This window comes from Panulirus ornatus, chromosome 17, assembly GCF_036320965.1.
Source record: "Panulirus ornatus isolate Po-2019 chromosome 17, ASM3632096v1, whole genome shotgun sequence".
Lineage (NCBI taxonomy): Eukaryota > Metazoa > Arthropoda > Malacostraca > Decapoda > Palinuridae > Panulirus > Panulirus ornatus.
The window spans coordinates 23,173,404-23,184,229 of NC_092240.1; the positions used below are offsets into that span (position 1 = coordinate 23,173,404).

At 43.2% G+C, this 10,826-nt stretch overlaps 1 protein-coding gene across 2 annotated transcripts in view; it reads right to left on the reverse strand.

The window, feature by feature from the left end:
• LOC139754624 (FGGY carbohydrate kinase domain-containing protein) overlaps positions 1-10,826 on the reverse strand; it is a 137,582-nt gene that overhangs the window by 115,822 nt on the left and 10,934 nt on the right. Inside the window, exon 1 of one of the 2 annotated variants that reach the window (XM_071672111.1) lies at positions 7,851-7,897. The exons of the other annotated variant lie outside the window; for it this stretch is intronic. The gene's annotated coding sequence lies outside the window, so the exon portion shown is untranslated. Of the gene's footprint in view, positions 1-7,850; positions 7,898-10,826 lie in introns of those variants that run through there. 2 annotated transcript variants of the gene reach the window in all.

The window sequence follows — 10,826 nt, forward strand, 5'->3', positions numbered from 1 at the left end:
TAGACTGCCAGCCAGGCTCCAGTGCGATACTTACTCATATATGATTTATCCCTCAGTCTTTATTGTTTATTCAAGCAACCTGATACAACGCTACAAAAACTGAGAAGAGCCCTTATTAATGTATAACATTTCGTTGAGGAAGTAGAATGTCCGTCAGCTGAGCCGCAAGGCCGTTCGTTATAACATAACCCTACTTTAACTGCCAACTTTCTCAAATTATTTTTACAGAACAGGAAACATTGAAACACAAGGGGAGACCACATTATGGAAGAGTTTCCTAATGTTCTCGTAAGAATATATCTGGCTGATACTAAAGACTTAACTCCTAGCGGGACACAAACAAGAAACGAAAGTCGGCCAACTGATGAAGGACGCTGTGAGGCGCGCCGCCCGCCGCCTTTGGGGAGAAAGTTTCAGGCCACGGGTGAGGAGTGTGTCTGGTGTGTGGCATGACACGACACGCTGCTGCTCTTGCTCTGCATCACAGTCACTCTGTCAGAGCTGCTGACGGTAACGTTACAGTTGCTCCTGATACACACACACACGCGCGCGCGCGCGCGCGCGCGTATGTATATGCATGTGTAAGTGGGTGGGTTGGGCCATTCTTTCGTCTGTTTCCTTGCGCTACCTCGCTAACGCGGGAGACAGCGACAAAGTATAATTCTTTTTTTTTTTTTTTTTTTTTTTGCTTTGTCGCTGTCTCCCGCGTTTGCGAGGTAGCGCAAGGAAACAGACGAAAGAAATGGCCCAACCCACCCCCATACACATGTATATGCATACGTCCACACACGCAAATATACATACCTACACAGCTTTCCATGGTTTACCCCAGACGCTTCACATGCCCTGATTCAATCCACTGACAGCGTCAACCCCGGTATACCACATCGCTCCATTTCACTCTATTCCTTGTCCTCCTTTCACCCTCCTGCATGTTCAGGCCCCGATCACACAAAATCTTTTTCACTCCATCTTTCCACCTCCAATTTGGTTTCCCTCTTCTCCTCGTTCCCTCCACCTCCGACACATATATCCTCTTGGTCAATCTTTCCTCACTCATTCTCTCCATGTGCCCAAACCATTTCAAAACACCCTCTTCTGCTCTCTCAACCACGCTCTTTTTATTTCCACACATCTCTCTTACCCTTACGTTACTTACTCGATCAAACCACCTCACACCACACATTGTCCTCAAACATCTCATTTCCAGCACATCCATCCTCCTGCACAACTCTATCCATAGCCCACGCCTCGCAACCATACAACATTGTTGGAACCACTATTCCTTCAAACATACTCATTTTTGCTTTCCGAGATAATGTTCTCGACTTCCACACATTCTTCAAGGCTCCCAGAATTTTCGCCCCCTCCCCCATCCTATGATCCACTTCCGCTTCCATGGTTCCATCCGCTGCCAGATCCACTCCCAGATATCTAAAACACTTTACTTCCTCCAGTTTTTCTCCATTCAAACTCACCTCCCAATTGACTTGACCCTCAACCCTACTGTACCTAATAACCTTGCTCTTATTCACATTTACTCTTAACTTTCTTCTTTCACACACTTTACCAAACTCAGTCACCAGCTTCTGCAGTTTCTCACATGAATCAGCCACCAGCGCTGTATCATCAGCGAACAACAACTGACTCACTTCCCAAGCTCTCTCATCCCCAACAGACTTCATACTTGCCCCTCTTTCCAAAACTCTTGCATTCACCTCCCTAACAACCTCATCCATAAACAAATTAAACAACCATGGAGACATCACACACCCCTGCCGCAAACCTACATTCACTGAGAACCAATCACTTTCCTCTCTTCCTACACGTACACATGCCTTACATCCTCGATAAAAACTTTTCACTGCCTCTAACAACTTGCCTCCCACACCATATATTCTTAATACCTTCCACAGAGCATCTCTAACAACTCTATCATATGCCTTCTCCAGATCCATAAATGCTACATACAAATCCATTTGCTTTTCTAAGTATTTCTCACATACATTCTTCAAAGCAAACACCTGATCCACACATCCTCTACCACTTCTGAAACCACACTGCTCTTCCCCAATCTGATGCTCTGTACATGCCTTCACCCTCTCAAGCAATACCCTCCCATATAATTTACCAGGAATACTCAACAAACTTATACCTCTGTAATTTGAGCACTCACTCTTATCCCCTTTGCCTTTGTACAATGGCACTATGCACGCATTCCGCCAATCCTCAGGCACCTCACCATGAGTCATACATACATTAAATAACCTTACCAACCAGTCAACAATACAGTCACCCCCTTTTTTAATAAATTCCACTGCAATACCATCCAAACCTGCTGCCTTGCCCGCTTTCATCTTCCGCAAAGCTTTTACTACCTCTTCTCTGCTTACCAAATCATTTTCCCTAACCCTCTCACTTTGCACACCACCTCGACCAAAACACCCTATATCTGCCACTCTAGCATCAAACACATTCAACAAACCCTCAAAATACTCACTCCATCTCCTTCTCACATCACCACTACTTGTTATCACCTCCCCATTTGCGCCCTTCACTGAAGTTCCCATTTGCTCCCTTGTCTTACGCACTTTATTTACCTCCTTCCAGAACATCTTTTTCTTCTCCCTAAAATTTAATGATACTCTCTCACCCCAACTCTCATTTGCCCTTTTTTTCACCTCTTGCACCTTTCTCTTGACCTCCTGTCTCTTTCTTTTATACATCTCCCACTCAATTGCATTTTTTCCCTGCAAAAATCGTCCAAATGCCTCTCTCTTCTCTTTCACTAATACTCTTACTTCTTCATCCCACCACTCACTACCCTTTCTAATCAACCCATCTCCCACTCTTCTCATGCCACAAGCATCTTTTGCGCAGTCCATCATTGATTCCCTAAATACATCCCATTCCTCCCCCACTCCCCTTACTTCCATTGTTCTCACCTTTTTCCATTCTGTACTCAGTCTCTCCTGGTACTTCCTCACACAAGTCTCCTTCCCAAGCTCACTTACTCTCACCACCCTCTTCACCCCAACATTCACTCTTCTTTTTTGAAAACCCATACAAATCTTCACCTTAGCCTCCACAAGATAATGATCAGACATCCCTCCAGTTGCACCTCTCAGCACATTAACATCCAAAAGTCTCTCTTTCGCGCGCCTGTCAATTAACACGTAATCCAGTAACGCTCTCTGGCCATCTCTCCTACTTACATAAGTATACTTATGTATATCTCGCTTTTTAAACCAGGTATTCCCAATCATCAGTCCTTTTTCAGCACATAAATCTACAAGCTCTTCCCCATTTCCATTTACAACACTGAACACCCCATGTATACCAATTATTCCCTCAACTGCCACATTACTCACCTTTGCATTCAAATCACCCATCACTATAACCCGGTCTCGTGCATCAAAACCACTAACACACTCATTCAGCTGCTCCCAAAACACTTGCCTTTCATGATCTTTCTTCTCATGCCCAGGTGCATATGCACCAATAATCACCCATCTCTCTCCATCAACTTTCAGTTTTACCCATATTAATCGAGAATTTACTTTCTTACATTCTATCACATACTCCCACAACTCCTGTTTCAGGAGTATTGCTACTCCTTCCCTTGCTCTTGTCTTCTCACTAACCCCTGACTTTACACCCAAGACCTTCCCAAACCACTCTTCCCCTTTACCCTTGAGCTTCGTTTCACTCAGAGCCAAAACATCCAGGTTCCTTTCCTCAAACATACTACCTATCTCTCCTTTTTTCACATCTTGGTTACATCCACACACATTTAGGCACCCCAATCTGAGCCTTTGCGGAGGATGAGCACTCCCCGCGTGACTCCTTCTTCTGTTTCCCATTTTAGAAAGTTAAAAAAGTACAAGGAGGGGAGGATTTCTGGCCCCCCGCTCCCGTCCCCTCTAGTCGCTTTCTAGATAAATAATATATATATATATATATATATATATATATATATATATATATATATATATATATATATATATATATATATATATATATATATATATATATATATTTTTTTTTTTTTTTTTTTTTTTTTTAATACTTTGTCGCTGTCTCCCGCGTTTGCGAGGTAGCGCAAGGAAACAGACGAAAGAAATGGCCCAACCCCCCCCCCATACACATGTACATACACACGTCCACACACGCAAATATACATACCTACACAGCTTTCCATGGTTTACCCCAGACGCTTCACATGCCTTGCTTCAATCCACTGACAGCACGTCAACCCCTGTATACCACATGACTCCAATTCACTCTATTTCTTGCCCTCCTTTCACCCTCCTGCATGTTCAGGCCCCGATCACACAAAATCTTTTTCACTCCATCTTTCCACCTCCAATTTGGTTTCCCTCTTCTCCTCGTTCCCTCCACCTCCGACACATATATCCTCTTGGTCAATCTCTCCTCACTCATTCTCTCCATGTGCCCAAACCATTTCAAAACACCCTCTTCTGCTCTCTCAACCACGCTCTTTTTATTTCCACACATCTCTCTTACCCTTACGTTACTTACTCGATCAAACCACCTCACACCACACATTGTCCTCAAACATCTCATTTCCAGCACATCCATCCTCCTGCGCACATCTCTATCCATAGCCCACGCCTCGCAACCATACAGCATTGTTGGAACCACTATTCCCTCAAACATACCCATTTTTGCTTTCCGAGATAATGTTCTCGACTTCCACACATTTTTCAAGGCTCCCCAAATTTTCGCCCCCTCCCCCACCCTATGATCCACTTCCGCTTCCATGGTTCCATCCGCTGACAGATCCACTCCCAGATATCTAAAACACTTCACTTCCTCCAGTTTTTCTCCATTCAAACTCACCTCCCAATTGACTTGACCCTCACCCCTACTGTACCTAATAACCTTGCTCTTATTCACATTTACTCTCAACTTTCTTCTTCCACACACTTTACCAAACTCAGTCACCAGCTTCTGCAGTTTCTCACATGAATCAGCCACCAGCGCTGTATCATCAGCGAACAACAATTGACTCACTTCCCAAGCTCTCTCATCCCCAACAGACTTCATACTTGCCCCTCTTTCCAGGACTCTTGCATTTACCTCCTTTACAACCCCATCCATAAACAAATTAAACAACCATGGAGACATCACACACCCCTGCCGCAAACCTACATTCACTGAGAACCAATCACTTTCCTCTCTTCCTACACGTACACATGCCTTACATCCTCGATAAAAACTTTTCACTGCTTCTAACAACTTGCCTCCCACACCATATATTCTTAATATATATATATATATATATATTCACGAAGCGGACAGTTGATGATCACAGATGAACTTATAGACCACGAAGGAAAAATCAAAGCAGAAAAATTTGCTTAAGCGTTTTCGTGTATTTCAACACATCTTCAGAAGCAAATAGCAGCAAATCACAGATGGAGGAAAATATACAGGGAAACCAGTAGATGTTATCAGGATCACATCTTACACGGTAATGAAGCAGGCAGTGAGGGTAGTATGGGAACCCCTGTGGAGTCAAAGGACACTCAGGTAACAAACCCGACCCTACTGCCCTGGTCACTACATGTGTGTTAGGTCATCAGCCTTCTTACACAAGTCTGCGAAATATCAGTAAGATGAAATTGTCTAAAATGAATAATCCTCTACTAACATTCATATTCTTACCATCAGTTAGCTTTATAAGAGCAGATTCAAATATATTTCTATTTATAAAACTTTTACACTTTCTAATTGAATTAGGTCTGGACCAGTCAGTAAGACGTGATTTTCATTCATGTGAACGAACAGTTGACCAGTGCGTACACAGTATTTATGTTAACTTACACGAGATATCAATCTTTACCTGTCTATCCCAAGTAAAATGAGCTACATGTTTTGCAAGGAATTCTGTAAACTATACCATCGTCATTACTTGGGCTGTTCTGCTTAACCAACATTTTCCACACAGTGTTCTCATACCAGAAAACTAATTTTACACCAAACAGCCTAGCAAGTGAAGCGATAGGTTCAAAAGGTTTGTGACTCGGGGTAAACACAGAATATTACTGGGAGACTTTCTATCATGTGTCACATTACCATCATAAATGTAGCTCCTTGGTCTTACATTTGCCCAGTACATGGGAAGGATAACAAAGTTTCTTACAAATGGTATGAATATTACTAGGTTACTTGTCTAGAAATTCTGGGTTGACAGTTCGTAAAGCTCTCAGACACATAAAAGAAAATGTAGACTGTTTAATGCTATGACCTGAGTGAAAGTAAACATAGGACATTGCATTGGTTGGCTTTCTGTAGATGCTATATTAAAAACAACACTCTTCCCAGTGAATCAACACATCCAGGAATGGTAATTTTCCATAACCTTTAGTGTCTATAGTAATTCTGACAGACTTTGAGCATAATGAATGATTACACACACACACACACACACACACCTACGCCAGGTACCCACACCTTGACTAACCCAGAGGGGAGGATGAATACCTAGACTGGGATTCTGCACGATGCCAAGCTGCCCTGACCAGTCTGTTACTGACTTCAGAAAAAAAGATGCAACATAACTAAGTACACACGTCCACTCTGCCGGGCGTATGTCAATAAAGCAACAAAAACACTCATCTAGAAAATCAACCATGTATCAGAAACGTATACTGTACACATGTACACGCTTGTCTTCCCTTCCATTTCAAACTATCCCTTTCCCTGTCCCACACCTCTTCCTCCTTTCCTTTAAAAAACCCAATTAAAAAAAAATCCAACCCATGCAGGCCCAGACCCGGGCGGACCCGTGCTATCTCATGGTCAGTAACGCTAACCACTGCACCGCGATAACGGTGTGTGTGTGTGTGTGTGCGTGTATGTGTGTGTATCATGATTATCAACTGACCGACCCCAGACGTAGGTATGGGAAAGGATGGTGGACTGTCGCGCACCGCCTCCCTTGCCCTCCCGGCAGGTGATGCCAGAGTCGTGTCCCCAACACAGAAGTGTTCTGAACCGACAGCTGGCACAGTGTAGCCTCAACACTACAGGACGCCATCCATGGCTTGCGAAAAGTTTTCTCTTTCCAGAACTTAGCGCGTCAGGTGCCTGAGGTTTGTAGCTGACTGTGAGTGAGAAGCTGGCTGCAACGGACCCTCAAGGCTCCTTCCCGGGACATCTTGTTCATCCAGACTCCTCTGTCCTCCCTGGGTACTGGGAGAGACTGGCCCGAGAGGTTCCATGTTAGGTTTTCCATCTTTGTTTGTTGCTGTCTGAGGGAAATTGACTTTTCCTCATGTGGTAAGAAGTGTTTTTTTTTTTCATACTTCATTTTACATGGTGTTGAACCCTCAGGAGAAAGTTATCAGACAGCGTGTTGGTGAGCTTTTCAGGGGGTAGCGTAGCATAGCCGACTACCATACATACCCCCACGCCATGTTATCATACCTCCACTCCAGGATAGCCTACCTCCACGCCATGTTATCATACCTCCACTCCAGGTTATCATACCTCCACTCCAGGTTATCATACCTCTTATATAAAAGATTGGTGTCAACCTGACAAACTCATCACGTCACAGACAACAGGTAGCCGGGTGTGACGCTTGGCGGATGTGACGAAGCTAAATATGAAAGTCCTGGCTGCCACCTTTCACTCCTCTGATTGTTCTAACGGTTCCAACTCCATTCTTGTGAATCATAGCGTACACCTCACTTCACATCCGATCACTCTACAAATAACATTGTGTAATGTTGTTTCGTGTGTGACCGCCATAACCCATAACACGCCATGGGGACCCGTCATCATAATCATTAAGAAATCAGCGTAACAAGAGGCCTTACCTCATCATTTGTTTTTACAGTTGAGGGATCGTGGTACAATATGTCAGCGTTCGCCCAGCCCGGACCTACAGAGCCCTCTATTTCAGCCTAGAGGGCACCTCTGTTCCACTGTTTATCGACCAGGAACTATTACTTGAAACTACATCCCGATTGGCCAACAATCCTCGTGCGGTTTAGGCTCAAATCTCTGGCCAGACACCGTAAGATTATCCGATGTTTTGTGTCATGCTTCACAGCAAGCAAAATTTTCTATCATGCATAAATTTTAGAATTCCTTCGATATGCGTATCCACTATGACTGCGGGATGACTGAGACAAAGCACTGACAATGACAGGAACTTATGTCGCAGATACATCTATAACCTCTTAGTAAAGTGAAAGTAAATTACTCGGATAATTATCCACGTATCAGTGAGGCTCTTCTGTGTGCCCGCTGTGTGTCCTACACTTATCACTATAAACACGTGAGCACGACGCGTGCGACCCGTGCATCGAATGGCCCGTCTCTTGATTACTATTTGTGTGCCCCATGAGTGTAAAGCTCCGTGCTCGTACAGTACACATTGGTAATTACAAATGATTACACATGCATGAACAGCTGGGTTGACTGTGTACCGGTCGCCACGACCAGGATTGGAACCTCTGTAGGTTTGATCTCAAGGAGTCCGTGTATGCGTGACGGTCATATCGCTAATCGCGACACCTTAACCTTAATGGTCAGGTCAAAGGTTACGCCCTCATACTCGTCTCGCCATCGTGCTCAAGGTCGTACCGTCATGCTCAAGCGTCGTGGAGTCGTGCTCAAAGGGTTAATGATATAGTCAGGCGCAGAAAGAAATGCTCTCTAAGAAGAGTCAACTGTAGTAAGATATTCATTAATGACGCGTTGTTTTATCTTTCAATATGTTACAGTTTTCATTTGCAGGTTTGATTGTAGAGATGGTTGGTGGTTGGTTGGTTGGTAACTGTGCGACAATATTTACCAACCAACCAACCTGATTGTAGATATGTCCCACCGGGTGGCAATATAGGCGCGCGCGAGATGGTACGTGAATCCAAGTAAATGTACGAAGTCTTCAACACCCTAAATTGGCCCTGAGGAGTGGGCAGAAATGACACATACTACCTATGTTTTGTGTCAACTCAAATCTTGTAGTGATCAAAAAGTCGTCCTTAGGTTTCCATGTATATTTATGCTTAAACCGACAGATATACACAAGGTCGTACGGTGCCGATTGCTAACCCCGCCACAATCCTCGTCTGCAAAGCTACCTCGGCAACGGTGCGCACGAAACAGCCTAGTTAGTTTCCGTGTCAGTTTCCTTTTGCAATCACTCGCAGGCACGACGGGTTAGGTAAACCTACATCACGTGAAGAAATATGAACACAAATTTCAGTTAGAATGACAATTTCGAGGGCATTCCAGGACACTATCAGAACCATTCATGATTACAAATCTTGCCACACTATGTAAGTGTGTTTTGAGGTCTTGTATCAGACATGAATCAGCGACCAATAGCCGTCTGGAAGTGTGCATTCTCTCAGCCTTAATATCATGCATGGGGCGTGTATGATAAGAGTCCAATACTGTGTGACTTTCATTTTGAACGTTTGATGACTAGTTTTCTGACGATATGACCATACAGCTCTCTACTGCAACTGCAACTCCATACATTCCTTTAACTCAATGACATTATCCCCACACAACCAATAATATCCCTTGGAATCCTCGTCACTACACACGCTAAGTACAACATACCATTAACATTCACGTATATGTCACAGGCTTTTCCATTCTCTATGAACCAATCAGGAGTAGATTCATAATCCTTAGAAGCTGCATTTGATAAAGTTATAATGATTGTTACACCCACGCATTGTTTGATATATAGATTAGCCTACATCTACATCTACATCTACAGCAGGATAAATGAAACATATTTACACAACAAACATACTCTCACAAAATTACATGTATAACTTACATATACGCACACGTGGGACTATTTCATTATTATTATTATTATTATTATTATTATCATTATTATTATTATTAGTAGTCATTATTATTATTATTATTATTATTATTATCATCATCATCATCATCATTATTATCATTATTATCATTATCATCATTATCATTATTATATCTTGAACATTATACTGTACAATCAGTGGACCCCTTTTATAGAGCTCCTACGACTTCGAGTTGGCACTTCCGCACCATAGAAACACTGGACTTGGGAGCTAAAAGATGCTCGATAAGAATTTACTCTTCCCCGTTCACTGGCGATGATACAGCCCCATCGAAGGTAATTTCTCAAGAGAAGTCTAACCACTTACAGGCGGAATCCGGTGTGTTTAATGAGGCGTGGGGTCAAAATGATCTTGCCACACCCCTTGACAGATCTTGGATAAGATGTAATAAGCCATATATATCATATGTAGGATATATTTCTAGATAAAATTATACAAGTTTTACACTTTTCCAAATACGATCCTTTCATTTTCAAGGGTCCTCCAAGCTTTTGTGGCTCTGGGATAACTCAAGGAAAGTTAGATCTTCCCATTTTCCCAACTCCCCTTCCTCGTCCTAGACTACCAGGCCCTGGGATAGTTCATGTATAATCGAACACTCTCATTTTCACGACCCCTCCCAAAGTGTTGGCCTCGCATCCTATCACCTCCTCTTAATACGCCAGTGAGTCCAGTAGCATGGATATGTAAAAAGAATACACATTTATTTCGACGGTATCTTGTGTCAGTTCTCCAGTGACGTACCAATAGGCCCATAGAAGTAGAAGAGATCATAGAGAAATAGAGAATAGGCGATAGGACGGAACCCTGAGGGACACCACTGCTGATAGGATAATAGAGAGAAGTCGCTTCATCAACGACTACTGCAGCGGAATTGCCACAAAAAAAATGATACATTAAGGAACAGAGAAACGCAGAGAAACCAAAGAAAGAGAGTTA